Here is a 21529-nt window from a genome sequence, read left to right as displayed (position 1 = left end):
ATTTATTTTTTTTTATTTTATTTTATTGGTACATTTTAGGTATACAATATAATGACATTCATCATTGGAAATTTGCACCTTTACATAATCTCTCTTGGTTCTTATTATTCTCCCTTCCCCTGCCCTCCCTTCAACCCCTCCATTCCTCCCTATTTACGAAGACTTTGTTTCCTTTTTTTCATTTTCTCATATTAATTCCATTCCCTTCTTTCTTTTTCCCTACCCCTCCCACTACCCCTTCCCTTTTGCCCCTTTTCTTCCTATTTCACATTATCTGTGATACCTTTTAGTCCTATTTACACTTTCAGTTTCTCACACTAGAGAATCTATTTGGTATTTAAACATGTGTACCCTATTTATTTCATTTGAATATTGACTCAATGTACATCCATTTAGCAATAAATGTCTCTAATTTCTCATTTTTGATGGCTGAATAGTACTCCATTTTATTAAAAAACCACATTTTCTTGATCCAGTCTCCAGTTGATGGGCTTTTGGGCTGTTTCCAAGCTTTAGCTATTACAAACTGTGCTGCTATGAACATGGGTGCACATACATCACTGTGGTATGATTCTTTTAGTTCTTTTGGGAAGATCCCCAGCAGCGGAATAGCTGGGTCAAATGGGACCTGTACTCCTAGTTCTTTCAGGTATCTCCATACTGATTTGCACAGTGCTTGCACCAGTCTACACTCCCACCAGCAGTGGAGCAGTGTTTCTCTTTCCCCACAGCCCACCAGCATTTGTTATTGGTTGATTTCATGATAGCAGCCATTCTTTCTGGAGTGAGGTGGAATCTCAGTGTTGTTTTCATTTGCATCTCTTGAATGACCAGTGAAGTTGAACATTTTTTCATATGTTTATTTCCATTACTACTTCTTTGTCTGAGAAATGTCTGTTCATTTCAGATGCCCATTTTTGGATTGGGTCTTTAAATTTGGGAGGTCTGATCTTTTTAAGTTCTTTATAGATTTGAGATAGTAGATCTTTGTAAGAGGGACAGCTGATGAAAATTTTTTCCCACATTGTGTATTGTCTCTTCACACTGCTGGTGGTTTCTCTTGCTGTGCAGAAGCTTTTTAATAAGAAGAGATCCCACTTGTTGATTGTTTGTGCTAGTTCATGGGCAACTGAGGTTTTGTTCATCAAATCTTTTCCCACACCAATGTCTTCAAGAGTTCTACCTAACCTCTGTTACAGCTGGTTCAGCATTTCTGTTTTAATATTTACATCTTTAACCCATTTCAATTTTAGTTTAGTGCATGGTGAGAGATATAGGTCTAGTTATAATCTTTGGCAAGTTGAAACCCAATTTCTCCAGCACCATTTATTAAAGAGGCTATCTTTCTTCCAGTGAGGGTGTTTGGCTCTTTTGTCTAAGATGAGGTGGTTGAGTGTGTCTGGCATTGTTTCTGCATCTTCTAATCTGTTCCATTGGTCCTCAGGTCTGTTTCTTTGCCAGTACCATACTGTTTTCATCACAGTATCTTTGTAGTATAGTTTCAAGTTGGGGGGTTGTAATACCCCCTGCCATATCTCTGTTACCTAGAATTGCTTTTGCTATTCTGGGCCTCTTCTTGTTCCAAAGGAATTCTTGGATTGTTTTCTCAAGGTCTGTGAAGTATGCTGCTGGAATTTCAATTGGGATTGCATTGAATCTACATAGAAGTTTTGGAAGTATGGCCATTTCCACTATATTAATCCTTCCTACCCAGGAGCAGGGGATGTCTGTCCATTTTCTGATATCATCTTCAATCTCTATTTTCAGAGTGCCATAGTTTTCAGAGAAGAGGTCTTTGATTTCTCTCATTAGGATGATTCCTAGGTATTTCAGTTTTTTGGATGCAATTGTGAAAGGAATTATTTGCCCTATTTCTCTCTCAGTGAGTCTGTCATTCACGTAGAGGAAAGCTATTGATTTTTGTGTGTTGACCTTGTAACCAGCTACTTGACTGAATTTGATTACTAAGTCTAGAAGACTTTTGGTGGAGTTCTTGGGGTCTTCTATACAGAGTATCATGTCATCTGCAAATAATGACAATTTGACTTCTTCATTACCTATCTTTATTCCTTTTATTTCTTTCTCTTGTCTAATTGCCATGGCTAATGTTTGCAGAACTATATTGAACAAGAGTGGTGATAGTGCACATCCTTGTCTTGTTCCTGATTTGAGTGTGAAGGATTTCAGTTTTTGACCATTTAGTATGATATTGATTGTTGGTTTTTCATAAATGGTTTTTATCATCTATTCCAATTCCATCTATTCCAATTTTCTGTAGGGTTTTTATCATAAATGCATGCTGGATTTTGTCAAATGCTTTTTCCTGCATCTATTGAGATGATCATGTAGTTTTTGTCCTTGGCTCTACTGATATATTACATTGATTGATTTGCATATGTTGAACAATCCCTGCATCCCTGGGATGAATCCCACTTGATCAGGGTGTATGATCTTCTTGATGATCTTCTGCATTCTATTTGCCAATATTTTAGGAAGGATTTTTGTATCTATGTTCATTAGTGAGATTGGCCTATAGTTCTCTTTTTCAGTTGGGTTTTTCTCTGCTTTGGGGATCAAGGTGATGCTTGCTTTCAGGAATGAATTTGGAACGATTGCTTCCCTTTCAATTTCATTGAAGAGTTTAAACAGTAGTGGCAGCAGTTCCTCCCTAAATGTCTTGTAGAATTCAGCTGTGAAGCCATCAGGGCCCGGGCTTTTCTTAGTTGATAAGTTTTTAATTACATTTTCAATTTCATTGGTTGACATTGGGTTGTTCAGAATTTTTAGGTCTTCTTTGTTCAACTTTGGTAATTCATATGTATCTAGCTATCTGTCCATTTCTTCTGTGTGTTGTCCATCTTATTGGTGTATAGGTTCTCGAAGCAGGTATTGATGATCTTCTGGATTTCTGCTGGGTCTGTTTTAATTTCATCCTTTTCATTCATATAAGCATGGATTTGGTCCTTTTCTTTCCTTTTTCTGATAAGTTTGGCTAAGGGTTTGTCTATTTTGTTTATTCTTTTGAAGAACCAGCTCTTGGCTTCATTGATTTTTTGAACTGTTCTCTTAGTCTCCATTGCATTGATTTCTGCCCTGATCTTTATAATTTCCTCCCTTCTATGGGCTTTGGGTTTGTCCTGCTCTTCTTTTTCTAGAAGCTTGAGGTTCAGCATCAGGTTGTTTAATTCATCTCTCTCTGTTTTCCTAATGTGAATATTCACTGCTATGAATTTCCCTCATAAGACTGCTTTCATTGTGTCCCATGGATTCCAATATGTTGCACTGTCATTGTCATTTAATTGAAGGAACTGTCTGATTTCTTCATTAATTTCCTCTGTGACCCATTGGTTATTCAGAAGTGTGTTGTTCAATTTCCATGTGTTTATGAAGTCTTTGCACTTTCTTTTGGTATTGATCTCCAATTTCATCCCACTATGGTCTGATAATATAATAATTCCTTTTCACTTACCTGAATATGTTCTGTGAGTGAGTATGTGGTCTATTTTGGAGTGTGCAGCTGAAAAGAATGTGTATTCTGATTTGTGGGATGGAACACTCTGTAAATATCTGTTAAGTTCATTTGTTCAAGAGTTTGATTGAGTTCTAGTATTTCATTGCTTGTTTTTTGTCTAGTTAATCTTTCTGTTTGTGACAATGGGGTATTGAGGTCCCCACTACTATTGTATTAGTGCTTATATGATTTTTCATGCCCATTAATACTTGTTTTATATAGTTGGGTACACTAGTGTTTGGTGCATAGATATTTATGATTGTCATCTCTTCATCTTGGATTGTTCCCTTTACAAGTATTTAGTGTCCTTTTTTGTCTCTTTTAATCAGTGTTGGTTTGAAATCCACTTGGTCTGCAAAGAGGATAGCTACTCATACTTTTTTTCAGGTTCCTCTCACATGGAGTATTGTTTTCCACCCTTTAACTTTCAGTCTATGAGTTTCCTTTTGAAGTAAGTGTGTTTCTTGTATGCAGCATATTGTTGGATCTTGCTTCTTGACCCATTCTGCCAGTCTATTTCTTTTGACTGGTGAGTTGAGACCATTAACATTGATAGTATAACTGATATGTATTGACTTATTGTCATGAATTTTTCTTTTTGTTGGATTCTCCCCCTTTGCTTTCAATTTCTTGTTGTGCCTGTTGGATTCATTCTGCTGGGCTTCCTGGGGTTGTGATCCTTGTTGTCTTTTCCTGGGATTTTGTCTAAAATTTTGGAGTGCTGATTTGGTATTCATGAAGTTCCTAAGGTGCTGCTTGTCATGAAAGTATCTTATTTCACCATCCATTTTGAAAGATAGTTTTGCAGGGTACATCAATCTGGGTTGGAGGCTGTTTTCTTTTAGGGCTTGAAATATGTCACTCCAAGCTCTTCTTGCCTTGAGGGTTTGCATTGAGAAGTCTGCTGTGATTCTGATGGGCTTTCCTTTGTATGTGATTTGTTTCTTTTCTCTAACTGCTTGTAGAACTTTTTTCTTCTGTTGGCTTTCTGAATCTTAACAATTATATGCCTATGTGTAGATTTTTTTGATCAAGGCTAGTTGGAGTCCTATATGCCTCACTTATCTGTATGTCAAGTTCTTTTCCCCTGCTTGGGAAGTTTTCTGCCATCATTTCTGTGAACAGTTTTTTTATGTCATCTGCACTCTCTCCTCTTTCTTCATTGACTCCAATCAGTCTTACATTATTCTTCCGTACATTGTCTAGCAGCTGCTGGATTGATTTCTTGTGCTCCCTTACAATTTTAAAGCAATTTTTCTTGTCCTGGTCACTAATTGCAATCCTATCATCTGTATCTGAAATTCTGCCCTCACATTGGCTCATTCTGCTTCATAGACTTTCAATGGAGTTTTTAATGTCCTGGAAATCTGTTTGCATCTGTTTTATGGATTCCATTTTTTTCCTATGTTGGGATTCCATCATGTTCCTCAGCTCCTCTATTGTTTTATCTGTGTCTTCTCTAGATTTATTAATCATGTCTTTTACTATGGGCACAATCTCTGCTACTATGTGAGAAATTATTTCTTATTTCATTTTTTCCAGATCCTCTTTTGTTGCCAGTTCAGGAAGTCCAGGTGGTTGAGTATCACAGTGGTCCATCTCATTTCCCTTTGGGGTTGCTGTAGGTGATCTGGAAGTCTGGTTCTGTGGCTTGTTTACCTGTCTTCTCATTTCAATGGAGGTGGTGTGGGGGTGTGTTCCTGCCATCCAGGTGGCTTACCTCCTCTGTGCTGGGAGCAGCAGCAGGTTGGCCTGGAAGCCCCTCACTCTGCACTGGGAGATGTGGCACATCGATCTGCAAGCTTCCTCTGCACTGGGAGCTGTAGCACATCAACCCAGAAGCCTCCTCTGTGCTGGGAGCGGTGGCAGTTGACCCAGAAGCCTCCTCAGTGCTCAGAGCTCCACCAAGAGCTTTCGCCTATTTGTCCATGAGATAAAAACAGTACGATGGTAAGCAGGGTGCGAAAAGGGAGAGCTGTGGTGACTACAGCTGACCAAAGTATTTGGGCTCAGGCTTTGCCTAAAGAGACTTCAACACAAAACACAAAACACAAAACCCTGCACTCTGTCCCAGGACCTAAGATTTTAAAAAAAGATTAAAAGATAAATATACATGCTGACAATAGGTAAGCTTTTGCTGTGCTACATGTTCACGCCAATATATACAGAGATGAGACTTTCAATGGCCACCAAAAAAATCATCGAAAACTTTAAAAAGACAAAAAAGCTAGCCAGTTACGAACAAAAAAAGACCCCCAAGACTGATCAAAGTGTCCAAATGGCCATATCTACCTCCCCCCAGGTATTAGGGTGACAACTCATTCAACAGCTACATTCAGTCACACACCTAGGGCTCCCAAGATGGCTGAGCTCCTAGCTCCAAGAGACTGTTTCCCAAAATTACAAAAAATTAGCTCGTCAGTCCTCTCTTAGGTGCCCAGCCCATGTATAAATAAATCCCCACCAGGGCCCATCTGCATCCCTCAAAATTCAATTCAAAACAATCAGTCTAAAAAAACACTAAAAAGTAGACTTAACAGAGAACAAGCCACAATCAACCGGCTATGGATACCTTTTGATATTCGTTGATACCTTCTCAGGTTGGACAAAAGTCTACACTGCTCTGCAAAAAACTGCCACTGTGATAAAAAAAAAAAGGCTGCTCCAAAAGTTGGTCCTCAGGTTTGGGTTACCAGTGTCCATTAGATCTGACAATGGCCCTGCCTTTATAGCTTCTATAACTCAGTCAATAAGATGCTGGATATAAATTAAAAACTCCACTGTGCCTACCAACCTCAAAGCTTGAGACAAATAAAACAGATATATGAGACCCTAAAATCCACTTTGACCAAATTGATTTTAAAAACTGGTAAAGCGTAGGCCAACCAGCTGCCCTGGCCATCCTTCAAATGAGACACCCCTTATATTCAGGCTTTACTCCCTATGAGATTATGTTTAAAAGTCCCCCTTCCCTGCTCCCCCAAAAAGGTGAGATGCTAAAAAAATTTTCTAACCAGTCTGTTAAAATACCTTCAGTTTCTTCAACAGATACAAGTTTCTATCTATCCCAGCATACGTTCCACCCTACCCTTACCCAGCTCTGTGCCCTGCCACCCACTCCAGGGAGAGATACTGTGCTCCTCAAGGCCTTCCAAAAAGAGAGACTCACCCTGCTGTAAAAGAGACCATACACTGTCATCTTCATCCAGCTTTTCCTTAGAATCCTGATTGGGCCCTATATTCTTAATTGGATAATTAAGTTTATAAAACAGCGTATGCCTCTGTTAAACTGTTATACATAAAAACCTACTATAATCCCCTACCCACTCAAGAGGCTCCAGATGAATCAATGCTTTGACATCATACTTAGAGGAGCTGGTAATGTGTTAGCCAACCTGATTCCATTTGTATAAACTTGAGTGATTCCGGGTGGTCGCCTTCCCCTTCCAGCTTGGGAGTCCCCTGAGTTAATCCATAACAGACCACTGCATCTTGTGTGAGTCTGCAACTATGTTATCTTTACTACCTTGTAAAGAGAAGACTCCCACACCTATGTGATACTTTGTTTTAACTAAACTTTGTAAAACTGCCCTGATCCCCACTGACTTAGCAAAGTCCTGCTCCTGTGAAGTTCTGCTTATGCTCCCCCACTCCCTGAGCCCTCCCCAAATAAAGAGCAATTAAAAAGACCCTACAAACTGCCTTTCCTTTGTCCAGAGTCTTTTCGACATGAGCCAATCTGGATCAGCTGTCTTATAATAAAAGATTCCATTTAATTCAGAGTGTGGCATATCTCTATAGTTCCAACTCACCTTACACTATCCTAAGGCAACAAAAGCCTGTGATTCCTAGGACTCCCCTTAGCTGTTTTAGAGTCTTGGGTTGTGGGAGGGAAAGAATTGGTTTAATTTTCTTCCCATAGTCCTTGGGTTCCTTTAGATATGATAAGGCCTGAATATTTTACCTCAAGGCTGAAAAGTTGCTCCTTAGATCTAGAGACCTTATAACCCAAGTCTGTTAGAAAATTTAGTAGAGTATCAATGCCTTGGCTGGAGAGCTCTTCTGAGGTGACACATGACAGCACACCATTCACATATTGCAGACTGACTTGGAAAAACTATAGTATTTCCTTCTATCAAATTAGGAGCTAGGGATGTCCTTATCTTTCTCCTGATAAATAGTTGTCAATTTAAAATAACTGAAAGGCTTAGTTCTCATTTTTCTTAGACCTCAAGAATACATATCTGAAAGTGTCTTCTATTTTAATCTCCTGTCTGTTTGGCAGGCAGTAGTGGTCTTATATAGGGACTGTTTGATCAGGAACCAGCTGCCTGTCTTCTAAAGATAAAATATTATTTATCTCTAAATGTAGTAGCAGGTTCTAATGATGCTTATCTCTCACTAGAAATCAATGTTTGATTTAAGAGTAATATTACATCTTTCTAATCTAGTTCCTAGGTCTGAGTAAGTCCTCTAAAGACCTCAAAGTACTCATTGGGATTGTCTGAAAACTTTCTTAGGTCTCTTTTGTTCTGTCTTAGATCGCTGAGAGGACAGGACGTATAAACATGAGTAGTCCCGTATTTGCCATTCACTTCCTGTAAACGTTACTGTCTTTGAGGAACCTGAACAACTTTGCATTTATATAGCCCCACAGAAGCTTTAATTATGGCTGGGCTAGACACCCCACCCTCAACACAAGGACTGGTAGGGGAAGCCTCAGATTCAGTAGTAGTGGGTGAGGCTTTGATTAAAGTTGCCTTGGAAACCCTGTCCTCAAGTTCCAAAGGGTGAGGAAGAATGGCTTCATGCTCAGAGGTAGAGAATGCCTTAAGGGCCAGGTGTCTGGTTTTCCTGTGCCCTCCATTTACATTTTGAACACAAATAAGGATTACTTTTTAATGTAAAGAAAGTCTGAACATAAGGTAATTTTGACTGTTTTTCTCTCTCTGACTGTACAATTTAATTGTGCAACAGCATCATAATCAATGCTTTCCCTCTGTATTCTAGCTTGGCTCTAGGAGGTAGGCAGATGGTGCAACTTTGGCATTGAGTTTTCCCAAAAGAAACAAGAGAAAGAAATCAGTACTTTTAAATTTCTACTTGATGTCTGTATCCCTAAGGTGCCCCTGAGGTGACTTGCTCCAGAGCAGGTGGCTGCCATCTGGAGGAAACTGGAAAGTAGCCCCGGCACAGACTAGCCACTTTAACTGACTCAGCGGACCTATTCCCCCCAACCCCAAAATCAAGTTTCTATGCCCAAAGGTATTCCCCAAATACAAGTTACAATTGATTTAAACTGTAACTGATCATGTTTTTAAAAAGGAAGTGTGGCAAAGTGGAACAGCTCAGTGCTATGGCCAAATGTTACAGCGCAGTGTCACAGCCAAGCGCCACAGCTCTGAGACACAGCTGAGAGTTACAGCTCCGGGTCAAGGCTGTCACAATCTGAAGACTCCAGAATCCAATGGTCACTCAAAAAGGTGGAGAAAAACTTTTATTATGCTGGCAAGCTTAGTGGAGCTCACACTCAAAGTCTGAGCACTCAAGTTCAGGCCCCAGTACCAAAACAAAAAAAGAAATGGGAGCCTCCTTATATAGGGATCTCCTGGGTAGGCAAGCATGCTCACAGAAGCAAGGGAGTGGAGTTCCTGACACGGGCGGAGCTAACAACATTCCTGAGAGGTCACAAAGTTCAAACAGTTACAAAACATCTTGATACATTGGGCAGGAGCACTGCCCAGCTGCACAAACTGTTACACTTCTGGAACAAAACATTCTGTGGGGAAAAAAACGTGGAGGCAAGGCAAGGGCCTGTCTTACTGTATAGTATTGCTCTATCAGAAGTATTCCTAGCAAAGCCAATAACCAAGAGATCTAAACCACTGCTTTCTAATTCCTTGAGAGAGAGAGGTTGAGCCAGGCAGATCAAAGGGCGGCACTATGTATCCTGCAAAGATCGCCTCAGGAAGCACACAGTTGGCTCAGAGGAATTTTCCCCCACCTGTGAACAAGCCTCCAAGGTCCCTGTATTATTATCCACCTAGGCGACCTTCCTTAGCAGCAAGCCAAGGCTATGCTTTATTTAAGGTTTAATCTAATATTTCTGTGTCTCTTAAGCTTCATAGGTTAAACTTATATTCATCACCTAGCAACCACAATTCACATGTTATTAAAATCACATTTATCAGTTCCCTGCACACACATGAAGGAAAAGACTGATTAAACTCCCTTTTTATTCTGGTTAGCATATAAAAAACACAAGGGTAAGTCACTACCCCATGAAAGACAAATAGTTGTAGTAAGCTACTTCAGCGTGACTTCTTGAAAGGAGAGGCAGTCTGCCTACAAGGCGTTCTAAAGCCAACTCTCAACAAGTTTGAGAAAATTTTAAGGTGAGTTTCTAACTCATTAGTGGAGAGGAAAACGTCCATATAAAATTTAAATCCATTTAAACACCAAAAAAACCACCACATGCATTTTACAAGTCTATAGTCAAAGTTTCAAAGTCTAGAACTTATTAGGAAAAGTATTTTTCCCCTATACACATAAATGATGAAAACCAGACCTACAAGGGGAGAGAGAGATGGTTGGGATTTTCTCTTATACTATAACAGATTCTTTCTTTAATTTTACACGCCTCTATAAGCAAAGCGTAACATGGCAAGGAAAGATCAGAAATAAGACCAGGAAAAGGAAGCCTTTTCTTCTTGTGCTCACAGTGAGTTACTGAGAAAACCTGCTCATGAGTCATCAGTCTCGAGCTGGAAGGGTAAAAATGGGGAATCTGAGTAGCTAAGATTGCCCTAACAGGAAAGATCAGATGAGAAAGGAACTGAGGCAGAACAGGAGAAGGATTGAACCATACTATCTCAGTTAAAGCTCTCCCTCAACTCTTAAGAACGGCCACCAACCTGTTGTCTTTTAACTGGTGAATGGGGTCCCATTATTTATTAATAGGCATGTATATTTCTTAAATATAAACTAGATTTCATAAAAAGACCAAAAAGGACCACTCAGCCTGGAGAATAGCTTTGTCCATGGTAGGGTGTGGAGGAGATCGTGGGGTGATGGATAGGTGCTAATAACTCTTTGATCCTGGAGCAATCAGCACAGAGGAAAAATGATGAGAAGTTGCAAGCCAGGCCAGGAGGCTGTGGGGAGGGGATTGGCTGCACTCACTAGGGAGCCAGCAGGGTAGGCCGTAGGCAGACTGAGAGCTGTCACTGTTATGTGGCTGAGATTTAGTAGCTGCTCTTCAGTGAGAGCGCCTCCACTTGCCCTTAGAACAAGCTCCAGAGACTTAAATGACTGATATGTATAATTGTCTTGGTCAGTTTCTTTGGCACTGGGACAAAATACCTGACACCCACAACTTAAAGGAGAGGTTTACTGTGGCTCACATTCTACACGTTTCAATCCTTGCATTGTCAGCTCCAAGGCAGGAAGGCATGGTAGAAGGGCCTGTTGGAGGACAGCTGATCACTCCATGGTAGTCGGGAAGCAGAGAGAGAAGGGAGGAACCAGAAAGGGTAATAAATCCTTCCCACCCCCAGCACCTTTTTCTTTTCTGATCAGGCCCCACCTCCTAGCACCAAACCAGCTATAGGCCCCCGTGATCCAATCAACTTCCACAAACCCAGTCTCTTGACCACATGAGGCTTTTGAGGTCATTCAGATCTAAACCATAACAAAAATCCCCCAAGTAAGTAGTTATTACTTTAGGAAGAGGGTCCTCAGCTACTCTGAGTCTGGAAGTGCTGCCTGCTCTTGACTTACTTGTTTGCTTTTGCCATGACCATGACAAAATGGAGTACATGGATGAGAACTTGGACGCTCAAGAGCCAAGACCCAGGCTAGATCCCTGTGTCCGCTCTTCACTGGCCACATGGACAGACCTCAGGCGCCCGCCGATCCCCCACTTCCTGAGTGTAAAGGGGTAAGGACAGTAGCTCTCCCTGACAAAGGCAAGGATCAAGAGATGAATGAGTGACAGTCTCCCAGTTCCTACCCTCCGTGCTTCTTCTTGGGTGTGGCCCTCATCTTCCAGCAGTGCTTCCTGGTCAGCTCTGCTGATGTGCGCTGTACCCAGGCCTCTCTCTTCCCTCGGCTCAGCCGGGAGCCCATACCTTGCAGCCATGTTTGTCTGATAAAGTGCTGTGGTCTCTTCTCCTGGGGTTGACCCCGTCCCTTTCCCGGCTGATCTCTCCAAGGACACACCCTTTGTGCCTGGGAAATCCTCTGGCCCAGCCTTTCTGGGCACAAAGTGTCAAGTTCTCTCTGTAAAAGCCGGACAGTCACTCAGCTGCCAAAGCCCTGGGCCTGGCTGCTGGCCTGCTGGGGGAAAGTGTTCTCACAGGACAAAGAAGGACTGTCCCTGTTGGCTGGAACTGGGCTCTCCCATGGGGCCCGCTGGCTAGCGGAATGTCTTCTCATTGTCTGGAGAAAAGGGAAGAACTGATACAGGAAGTAGAGTGTGGCGAAGCTGGCTGGGGAAAGGGGTGGGACCTGTCAATGACAAGACCCCAGGGAAACGCGAGGACCCTAAATGCAGAACTTCTCACAACTTCCATGAGAGGTGGGCGGCATTAAAAAAAGAGGCCATCGTGGAAAGCCACTATCATTCGTGAGTTTGCACAGTAGCCCACATAGCATCTGAACTCCTTGAGTACTTTTATTTTTTTGCTTTTACCCTCTTTTTCTCGTTGTTCAGCCCAAGTTCACTCTGGAGAGCTGGTTTCTCCCATACCCGTTTATTCCATACTTTTCAAATAAACTTGGCACCATTATTGGCTTGTCTCACCCAGTTCTTTGTTCAAGGCAAGAAGAAACTGGAATACTTCGACTGGCAGGCCATTTCTAAAGAAACAACCCTATAACAGAACTTATGCCCGACCTTCGCAGAGGAAGAGAAGTTTCCAGAAGCTGAGTTTCAGGTCAGTGGGGTGTTCCCCTGTCACACCGTGACAAGGGACAGACAGCTACTTGGAGAGGAGACAGCTGCTCTGGCAAGCAGGCCAGAAGGTGACTCACCCAACTGGCCCTGCTCAGGTAACCTGAGGACACAGCCTCCCCTGAAGATCCTGCCAGCCTTGGGGCAACTACCCACAAATCAGGCCAGGGGACACCTCAAGTCTCTACAGCACATGCTTGGGGGGTTTGCCTGAGTTCCCAGGACAGCTCTTGGGGCAGGTGGCTGCTCAGAGCTGAAATACCCCATGGCAGGTGCAGGAGCCACCCCGGTACGTTCATAGCTCCCAGCTCTAGCAGCCTGCCCCAGTCCCTAGTCAGATTGCCTCTGAACTTCTGAACAGGATGCAGCAAGTGTCCTCCTTTGATGACTCATTTGTCCCTGAATAGCTGCTTGTGTCTGAGACTGCACAGGGCCCAGGGTGTGGGCATCACCAGGCCACGGCCCCTTCAGTTTGCAGCTTCCCGGAAACTGGGTGAGATATTTTCAGGCTCCGGGCTTGGTTCCTCTTTCCAGAGTAGGGTATGTTCCTCTCTCTTACACCAGCAGCACTGTCACCAACTCGGAGAACAGGTTCCTTAGGACAAAGTCAGCGTAACTCAGCAAAATTGATAAAACACCCGCTGTGTGGACCAGGCGCCAAGTGAGGTACTGGGCTGAAGGAGCAGAGCAGGGACTGTCAGTGCAGCTGACGGTGGATGATGTGGCACAGCAATGAAGCTATGGCAGGATGCAGGAGCAGTCAACTCAGGCAGGGGAACCCCGAAGGGTGCAGAACTGAGCTTTTCAGGGGAGGACTCTTGTCACACACATCTCTGTGTCTCTGGGGATGAGGGTAACAGCCCAGCTCATCGGCGTTTGAGGAGATACACTTTCCACTCAAAACAGAGGAGGCTTTATGCAACAGAAAGAGCACAAAGCAAACAACAGTGGCCAGGCCATGTGTCTGGCCTCGTCTATCCCTTGCTGCCAGAGAGGCAATGGGAAGCCACAGCGGCAGGAATCCAGCAGCCCCACATAGCCATGAAGCTGAGGATGGTGCGGCTTGCGTTCACTGCAGGATCAAGGCCGAGGCTCCGATGGCAGTAGGACTGTAGAGGCCAGGCACGGTTCCAGCCTCACCAGCCAAGGCCTCCGCCTTCTTCAGGGCCTCTCCCCTCATCTGAAAGAGGAGAGTTGAGACCTAAGGCCCTATCCCACTTTAGGCTGCTGAAACAGACTCTGCAGGCTTCGTGGCTTAAGAAACACACATTTATGTCTCTGTTCCTGAGCCTGGAAGTCCAAGGTCAGAGTACCAGCCCAGCTTTTGGTGAAGACTTGCTTCCTGGTTCATCACAGTGCCTGTGTGTGGTTCACACAGTGGAAAGAGATCAGGTCTCTGTCTGTGTTTTCTCTTATAGAAGCACTGTATTAGTTAGCTTTCCTGTTACTGGAATAGAACACCAGACACCCACAGTTTAAAGGGGGAGAGGTATAACCTGGCTCATGGTTTCAGGGGATTCAGTCCATAGTTGGTTGCTCCAAGTCAGGAACATCATGGTGGAAGGACGTGGGAACAAAGATACCTTGGTGGCTGGGAAGCGGAGCAGAGGAACAGTGCCAGAGGGGAAGGGGCCAGGGACCAAGCATAGACCCCAAGGCCATGCCTCCATGACCCACCCAGGCTCCCCCAGGAATATACTCCATCAGCCCCCAGGCAGCTCCCAAGCCAGTCAAATTGACTCAGTCAAGCCCATCACCTCTAGGTCCTGATCCCATCCATGTGACCTCTGTGCAGATGGCCCCATCACAGCCAAAGATCCCACCCCCTCACACTGTCACTGAGACTGGGGCTGCCACATGTGAATTTGGGGGACACATTCAGTTCCTATAAGGTCTTTGCTTGCCAAATAAGTCTCCTAGGACTCCGATTCTTCCTAAGAAGTAGAGAAGAGGGGATTGGTGGTTAGTAAGGAGGGAAAAAGAAAGGAAGTGAGAGACGAGATCTGGCTCAGGTGGATGTGGAATTCAGAGCCCCTGTGTGGGCTGGGATGCCTGTCACCTCACTTTTTCCAGGGCACTTTGTATGCTTTGCCCTTCTGAATCCAGACAGCCCACACCTCCACCTGGCACAGGCACACAGAGCCAGCTGCCCTCCCCACAGCTGGAACCCAAGAGCTGGAAGCCAAGCCCAGTCCGCTTACCAGGCCCTATGTACCCTCATAGCCCAAGACAAGAATTCCAGCCCTCACAGGGCCCACCTGATCCATGTAAAGTGGCTGACTGTCACCTGGACACTAGGAGGCAGCACACACACCCCAGACCCCTCACTTCTTCCCAGGGCCCAGGCTCCTGATCTCCCCCCATCACCCCACAGTACCAGAGATTTCTAGAGGTCTGCAGAGTGACACCACCACACTCACCACTGAGCACCTTGATGACCAGCTAATTCCAGACCCCAGTGGCCTGGCAGGGTCTTCTTGGCCTAAGATCCAAGTTATTCCTTTCCCTCTAGCACTTTTAATTCCCATTTCTCTGGCTTGGGTAGTTCTTTGTGTCCCTGGTCACAGTCTCTACTCTGATCCCATCTCTCCCAGTCACCTGGAGCCTGGTTTCTTGTGGCTGTGCCTGCTGTTCTGGGCCCTCCCTCTCCACCTGTCTCCTCTCCTCTTGGACTCTGCTTACAGGATGAATCTGGGCCACAACTTCTCCTGGTGTATTCTGCAGAGCAGCCATAAGCTTCTCAGGGCTTCTTCTCAGGGACCCATTGTCCCTTGCTCGACCATGGAGCCTGAATTTCCACATACATCTACCTGCCTGCCCCAGCCTGGCTGTTCTACCCAACTTGACATGGTGGGTCCATCCTCCAGGGTGCCCTGATCCTAGATGTGGCCAATAAAGGCCATGGGAGATGTCTGGGAAATATTTCTTCAACATGAGAAAGGACCATGCGCTGGATACCCTCCACCAAACACGGGCCTATCTGGGAGAAAGGCAACTGAGATACTCAATTATCCAACCTTGGAACTACCTATTCTGGGGTTGGTTTAGTATATGAAGCTTTATTATCCAAGTCCCCATGGTCTGGGATTTTATTCCCCATGGCTCAAAGGAACTCACAGTGAAGCTTCCCCCCATTCCCTTGGCAAGTGTGGTGAGGAAGAAAGGCCCAATATCAACACAAACTCCTCCTGTGCCTGTGGACCAATCTTGACCCTCTGCCTGTTTTTGTCAATAAAGTTTTATTGGAACACAATCACATTCATTCATGTACACAGCATCCGTGGCTGACCACATGGCCTGCAGATATAGAAACAGTTACTATTTCACCCTTTACAGAAAACACTGCCAAGCCCTAACATCCATTCACCAGGCCACAGGGAATGAAAGGTTCCTCAAACATTGCCCCTGATGACACAGGCACATTAGGACATGAAATCTCAGGAGAAAGAGCCCCATAGTTTCTTCCTGTCCTCACCAGGACATAAGGGTGAGAATGAGCTATAGGTCTCCCTGCAGCTGTAGTTTGTGATGGCCTGCTGGCTGGCTGAAAGTCAAATAGTGGCTAGAGGTAGCTGCAAAGGTGTTTTTTAAAGTAAAATTAACATATAAATTAGTGGGGGGTTTTCTTTTTTGCGGTACCAGGAATTGAACTCAGGACCTTGCCACTCAGAGAATCAAACTCAGGTGCAGTGCCACTGAGCTAAATCCCTGGCCCTAGTGGGTTTTGAATAATGAGGATTGCATAATGCAAATGGACCTCATTGGTTCGAGATCGCAGTTTGCTGAATGAGGAGCAACTACCTCAAGACTGAGCCTTGGCGACCCTGCCACCACCAAGCTGGAGATGGGTCTCAGACTCAACCCGGCTACACTCACTCTTATCTGAGTTTGCAGCCTCCTGGGCCTGCTCAGACTGCAGACTTCCAGCTGACCATCACCTGAGCCAATTACTTCCTGGAATCCCAGGCCCACCCCTAATCTCAATTGAAACTCAGTTATGTGAGGATTGGACCCAGGTTCACTCTAGGATATCAAAAGCTCAGGTGCCGAAGCCCCTGTCCAAGATGGTGTAGCCTTTGCACAGAATGCTTGCACACTGGACACACACTTTAAATCATCCCCGGATGGCTTATAATGCCCAATATGATGTCAGCACTGTGCAAATGGCCATTATACTGTATTGTGCAGGGAATAAGGACCAGGCAAAACAGTCTGCAGGTCCAGTACAGGTGTGATTTCTTTTCTGACTGCTTTCTAACCACAATTGTTAGAATGCACAGATGGGGACCACTGGTACAGAGGGCCAGATGTATATACACATCCTACTGGTCCCAGTTCTCTGCAGAGTCCTGACTAGTACATTGCCCATTCCTCTTTATCTTGCTGTGCTGTAGCATGCTTTTTGTTTTCCTGACACAATTTTCAAGCTGAAAAGTTAGAGGCAAGTCCCAAATGGAGACAAAACTTAAGTACTGTCACAACTCTGTGCCTCCATCTGTCCTTAAACACACAGGTCCTGAGGTCACAGCTAGCAGACAGGGAAGGAGACTGAGGGGGTGGGGGGGTGGCTCCCCCAGTGGGGCTGCACAGAGGTGGCTTTGACACAGCCAGGGATGAGACTGACTCACTGATTGGACATCTCTCCACCCAGGGCCCCAGGTCAGGATTCTGCTGGGACTCAGCCCACCCACCCCTTGGGAATGCTCTGCATTCCTTGGAAGCCACATACTTGGAAGAAGAGACAGTTCAGGGCACGGGAAGTGCATTCTCTCTCTGGCTGGGTTTCCCAGAGCACCCTGTGGATGGTCGGCTTTGAAAGTTGAAGTCTAGAGGCTGCAGGACAGACGCCCCTTGTTCATACAGGCACTCTGAGCACTCTCAGGGCCCTTTCTTCTTCATCGGGGTCTCTGCTTTCCTGGCTGCTTCACATCCTGGCTGGAGGGAAGGTCCGATGGCTTTCTGGTGGGCAGCTTCCTATTCATCTAGTCCTGGCCCCAGGCAGCAGGAGGCCTTTCTGGGCATTTCCTCATGTGAGAACCAGTGTCCTTCTGTAAGTCTCTGCTATGTACATTCCACACCCAGCTTCCCAAGTCCTGAAAACAGTCTTGCTATTTGTTAAATTAAGGAAAGCCCTGAGCAACTTAAAGCCACTTTCTCCTGACACTGAGATTATAGTCATATTGGAAAGACAGTTGCTGAGGAGTCTTGGACTGCCATATTATTTTTATGATGTCATCTACTCATCCAATTACATGTCTGCTAGCTGGCTTTCTAGCAGCCCCACATTGCCTGCACCCCCAGAACACAGCCCGGTGGACAGCAGGGTACAAGGAGGGATGGAGTATGGGCCTGCAGGGAGGTGATGCAGCAAGGCAGGGGAGACCTAAACAGTGGAGCACTGCCCCGTTCCCAGCTTTCCAAATTGTACCAGTATCAGGGGGAGAGGGAGTAGAAGGCAAGAGGAGAGAGGTGTTAGCACCCACACAACAGCCTGCCAGAGTTTGCCGCTCACAGCTCCTCAGGCACACTGGTCCCATGTATGTTTTTGGAGCAGGTGTGGGTTTATCAGTTGCACCCTTTTCTCAGAGTCTGAGAGGAGAAAGGGGTGGAGCCCAGCACTCATTTCTCCCCAAAAGGAAGTCTCAGCAGGCCTTTTTAGTTTTATCATCTTTCCATGCAAGTTTTCTCCCTCCTACAAACTTTCTGCAAGGAGATTTCCTGGGAAGCCGCTAAGGAGGCAGATGTTGTTGAAACTCACGTCCATTTGGGGAATTAATTATCATTCCCAGCCTGCCTCTGGCCTAAGTGGGCTGTTCCTTCTAGGAGCCCAAAGTCACTGTATGCGTGCTAACAAATGGACTGAGCGAAAACTGCCTCACCTAAAGAGGAAGGGTCGGCAGTGTGCAGATTTTCTGAGAAGTCGGCTGAGAACTCCAGGCAAATCCTCACAAAGCCTGTGTGTGGGGAGCAGCCAGCGGGAGCCTTATCACTCCCCAAAGCTGCCATCATGGGAAGCTCTGTGAGTGGTGTCTTCCTGCCATCAAGAGCATTCAACTGATTGCTTTGTGGAGAGTGTGCATTTGACATAAAGTTTTTCAAAAAGTGCTTTAAAAAGTCATTCATTCTGAATCTGAGGCTGGAGATCATGAAGGAAAGAATCCAATAAAGCCATCCATAAAAGGCCTGAGGAAATCAATCAATAACTTTAATTCAAAATCCCTTTTACTGTTTCCAGGTAATGGCCTTGGAAGTGGCTGTCATTATCAATGTCATTTGCACTAAAATACAAAAGTGCGTGTTTCAAGATTCAGAAACCTAAATTACACATCACCAACTTTCGATTACTCCCTGTGTCATGCCGCTTGACCTGGCAACCCCAGAGGGACAGAGGGAGGGTGGGAGGAATTTCCAACTGCCCTGGAGCAGTGCCTGGTGCCAAGATGTTCCAGCCAGCCCTGAGGGAGAAACCCTCTGGCACGCCTCACCAGGCAGAGCCTACCAAGGTACACCAGACCCCAAGGCTTCATAAGATTCCTCCTTGTAAATCAAACACATATTCCTTCTCTGTGGCTCATTAATAAAATGTTGGGCTGTGCTTCCATTTGGCTTTTTATGGATCTGAGAAGTCCACCAGGACTGCTCACAAAACAGTGACATTTTCTGATGTCAGGATGCTGTAAGAATGAGAGGCCAGTGAGGGACACGGTGCCCAATCCCTAATGCAACCCCATGGGCCGGGGATTTAGCTCAGGGGAACCACACCTACCTCACAAGCACAAGGTCCTGAGTTCGATCCCTGGTACCAAAAACAAACAAACAAAAAATACTCCTACCTAATGGACCCTCAAAGGCCTCCATCCCTGGGGTGCCCTAGGCAGGGGTCCTGCAGAGGCATCTGTGTGACCTGGGCTTTCCGAGATCCCAGCTTCTATTAGAAGAGATGCTGTCTGCCCCAGTCCCTGGTGGTACCAACAGAGCCACACAGGGGCATGGGAACAAACCCCAAGGGAGCTGGGATGGGCATGGTGCCTCCTGAATGTGTCCAAAAGGACAAAATCAGCCGCAAGCTAAATATTGATAAAACACAATGACATCAGGCAGTCAGGGCCTAAGGACACACAGCCCCCACCTCAAGGAGCTTTGGGTGAGGAATGAAAGTGCACGGCGGGCCAGGGCAGGCAGGATGGGCCAGGGAGGGCAGTATGGGCCAGGGATGGATGGCTGGACAGGGCCAGGAGGTCCCCAAAGACTTGGGGACCTAGAGTCACCTGGGAGGAGGCTCAAGGCGAGGACAGCAGCCATCAGCCAAAGGCTCCGCAGAGTGGGAAGGCCACAGTGAGGCAGGAGCCTGGTGTGGGAAGGAGCCACAGCAGCCAGAGGAGAGCGTAGGAGGAGATGAGGTCAAAGGGCCACAGGAGCAGGATCAACTGGGGAAGGGGTTGGCACTCGGCAGCCCACGCATCACATGTGTGGTGCCTCCTGTTTTTGTGACCAACCAGTCACGTGGAATGCATGGTGCAAAGATCCTAGGATGCCAATAAAGACCCAGACTCCTTTCATCCTTAGCATCTGCAAATGGACCTACTGTGTCATGATCCTAACAAGGCTTCCAGTGCTCTGGACATTGCACATTAAATTATCCACATTGGAGGCAGAAAGGCAGGGGAGACTTTTGTTCCATCTACCAGGAAAGCAAACGTTGTCTTCATTGTCCCTCAGATCCCCTCTTCCCAACCTGCTTCTCTCTGTCTGCCCAGAAGTGGGCGTCACAGCTAGGAAAGCTATGACAGGGGTTGTCCACATGAGCCCGGTCTGTCTTCACTCTCAACTACTATGGACCACAGTGAGAAGCACATTCCTACCACAGTCTAATAAGTGGGGATGGTAGGGCAGAAGTCATTCACACAGCTCCCATGGTGCACTGTACACTGCCATCTCCTCACCTGTCTTTTTAAGTACCATCACATCGGCCCCTAAACTAATCTGATGGCTGGGAAAACTCAGCCATCATGACACAACCCCATCCAAGTTGCTTTCTCTCTCCCCTTTCTTGGCCCTCCCTCCATTCCCTCCTTCCTCCCTCTTTCTTTTCTTCCAAGAAGGGAGTGGACATGGAGAGGGCAGCAGTCAGCACCCACCCTCAGGAGGGAGGCCCAGGCAGTTCTGTAGAATTCTCAGGATGAGGCGGCCCCTTCTGATAGAGCCAGGGGCCTGTGAGGGACAGCGGTGCGGTGAGAATTGGAGGCCCCTCGTAGAAGCACTGCAGTGTCTGACACAGGACAGAATGGGGTTCGGGATGCCCACTCTTGCCTGCAGCTTAGGGGACAGCAGTGACCCACCAGTGAGTCCCTCCCCATGCCCTGCTGGAGCCCAGGGAAAGTGTGCGCCCACCACCCAAGCTGTCTACTCCTCTCCTGAGCCTGAGTGAGTGGATTCTTAGCATTCAATGCTTAGAGTGGAGAGCTCTGTTGAATTTTACCCACTGGTTTTAAAAACTTTTAGAATCAACCAAGTATTGGCCTTGGTTTCCATGAGGCCTGACCTGTGAGCTGCCGCCACCAAGTGCATCCCCACAAAGGTCCCCAACCATAGAGACACCCGCAGCCACCCCTGCCTACAGAGCACAGCAAGACAGAAATGCCAGGCGGGTCCTTCCTGAGCCCCACCCCACCCCGCTTCTAGAGGAAGAGACACCAGAGGCCGCACAGCTGGGGGACGAAGAGCCCAGGCTGATCCCTTTCAGAGTGAGAAGGTCGCAAGGCCCTCAAAGATCAGGAAATGAAAATGACTTGTGTTGGGTTCTGATAGAGGTCCAGTTCAGGACGGGAGTGCTGAGATCAAACAGTGACTGTCACTCGCCCCTGATCCCGCGCCCAGACCCGTCCTCATCCTCACCGCGGGGGTCCGGGAAGGCTGGCGGCACTGGGGGCTCCAACCACGTGTTCTCCGGCTAGGCGTGCGCTGTGGGGGGGGGGGGAATGACGGGCGGTACTATTGGCCAATGAGAGGAAAGGGGCGTGCCTGGGCGGGGCGGGCGGGGATGCTAAGGTTGGCTGGTACAGAGT

The 21529-nt window shown here is 46.1% G+C and overlaps 1 long non-coding RNA gene across 2 annotated transcripts; it reads right to left on the bottom strand.

The window, feature by feature from the left end:
- Window positions 1–2062: 2062 nt before the first annotated feature.
- Window positions 2063–21504, bottom strand: LOC147828156 (uncharacterized). Of its 2 annotated transcripts, none has more exons than XR_015451217.1 (2): window positions 21360–21504; window positions 2063–5429 (listed from the first exon to the last, which is right to left on the bottom strand). It is a non-coding gene; the product is annotated as an uncharacterized LOC147828156 (long non-coding RNA). The 2 variants fall into 2 exon arrangements; XR_015451216.1 differs by lacking the exon at window positions 21360–21504 and adding an exon at window positions 11523–21349.
- Window positions 21505–21529: the final 25 nt, after the last annotated feature.

Source organism: Heterocephalus glaber, unplaced genomic scaffold (genome assembly GCF_053883595.1).
Source record: "Heterocephalus glaber isolate CG9 unplaced genomic scaffold, H.glaber_assembly_v1.0 deba00001258, whole genome shotgun sequence".
In the NCBI taxonomy this organism is placed as follows: Eukaryota; Metazoa; Chordata; class Mammalia; order Rodentia; family Bathyergidae; genus Heterocephalus; species Heterocephalus glaber.
This window is presented reverse-complemented; position numbering and strand designations above follow the sequence as displayed.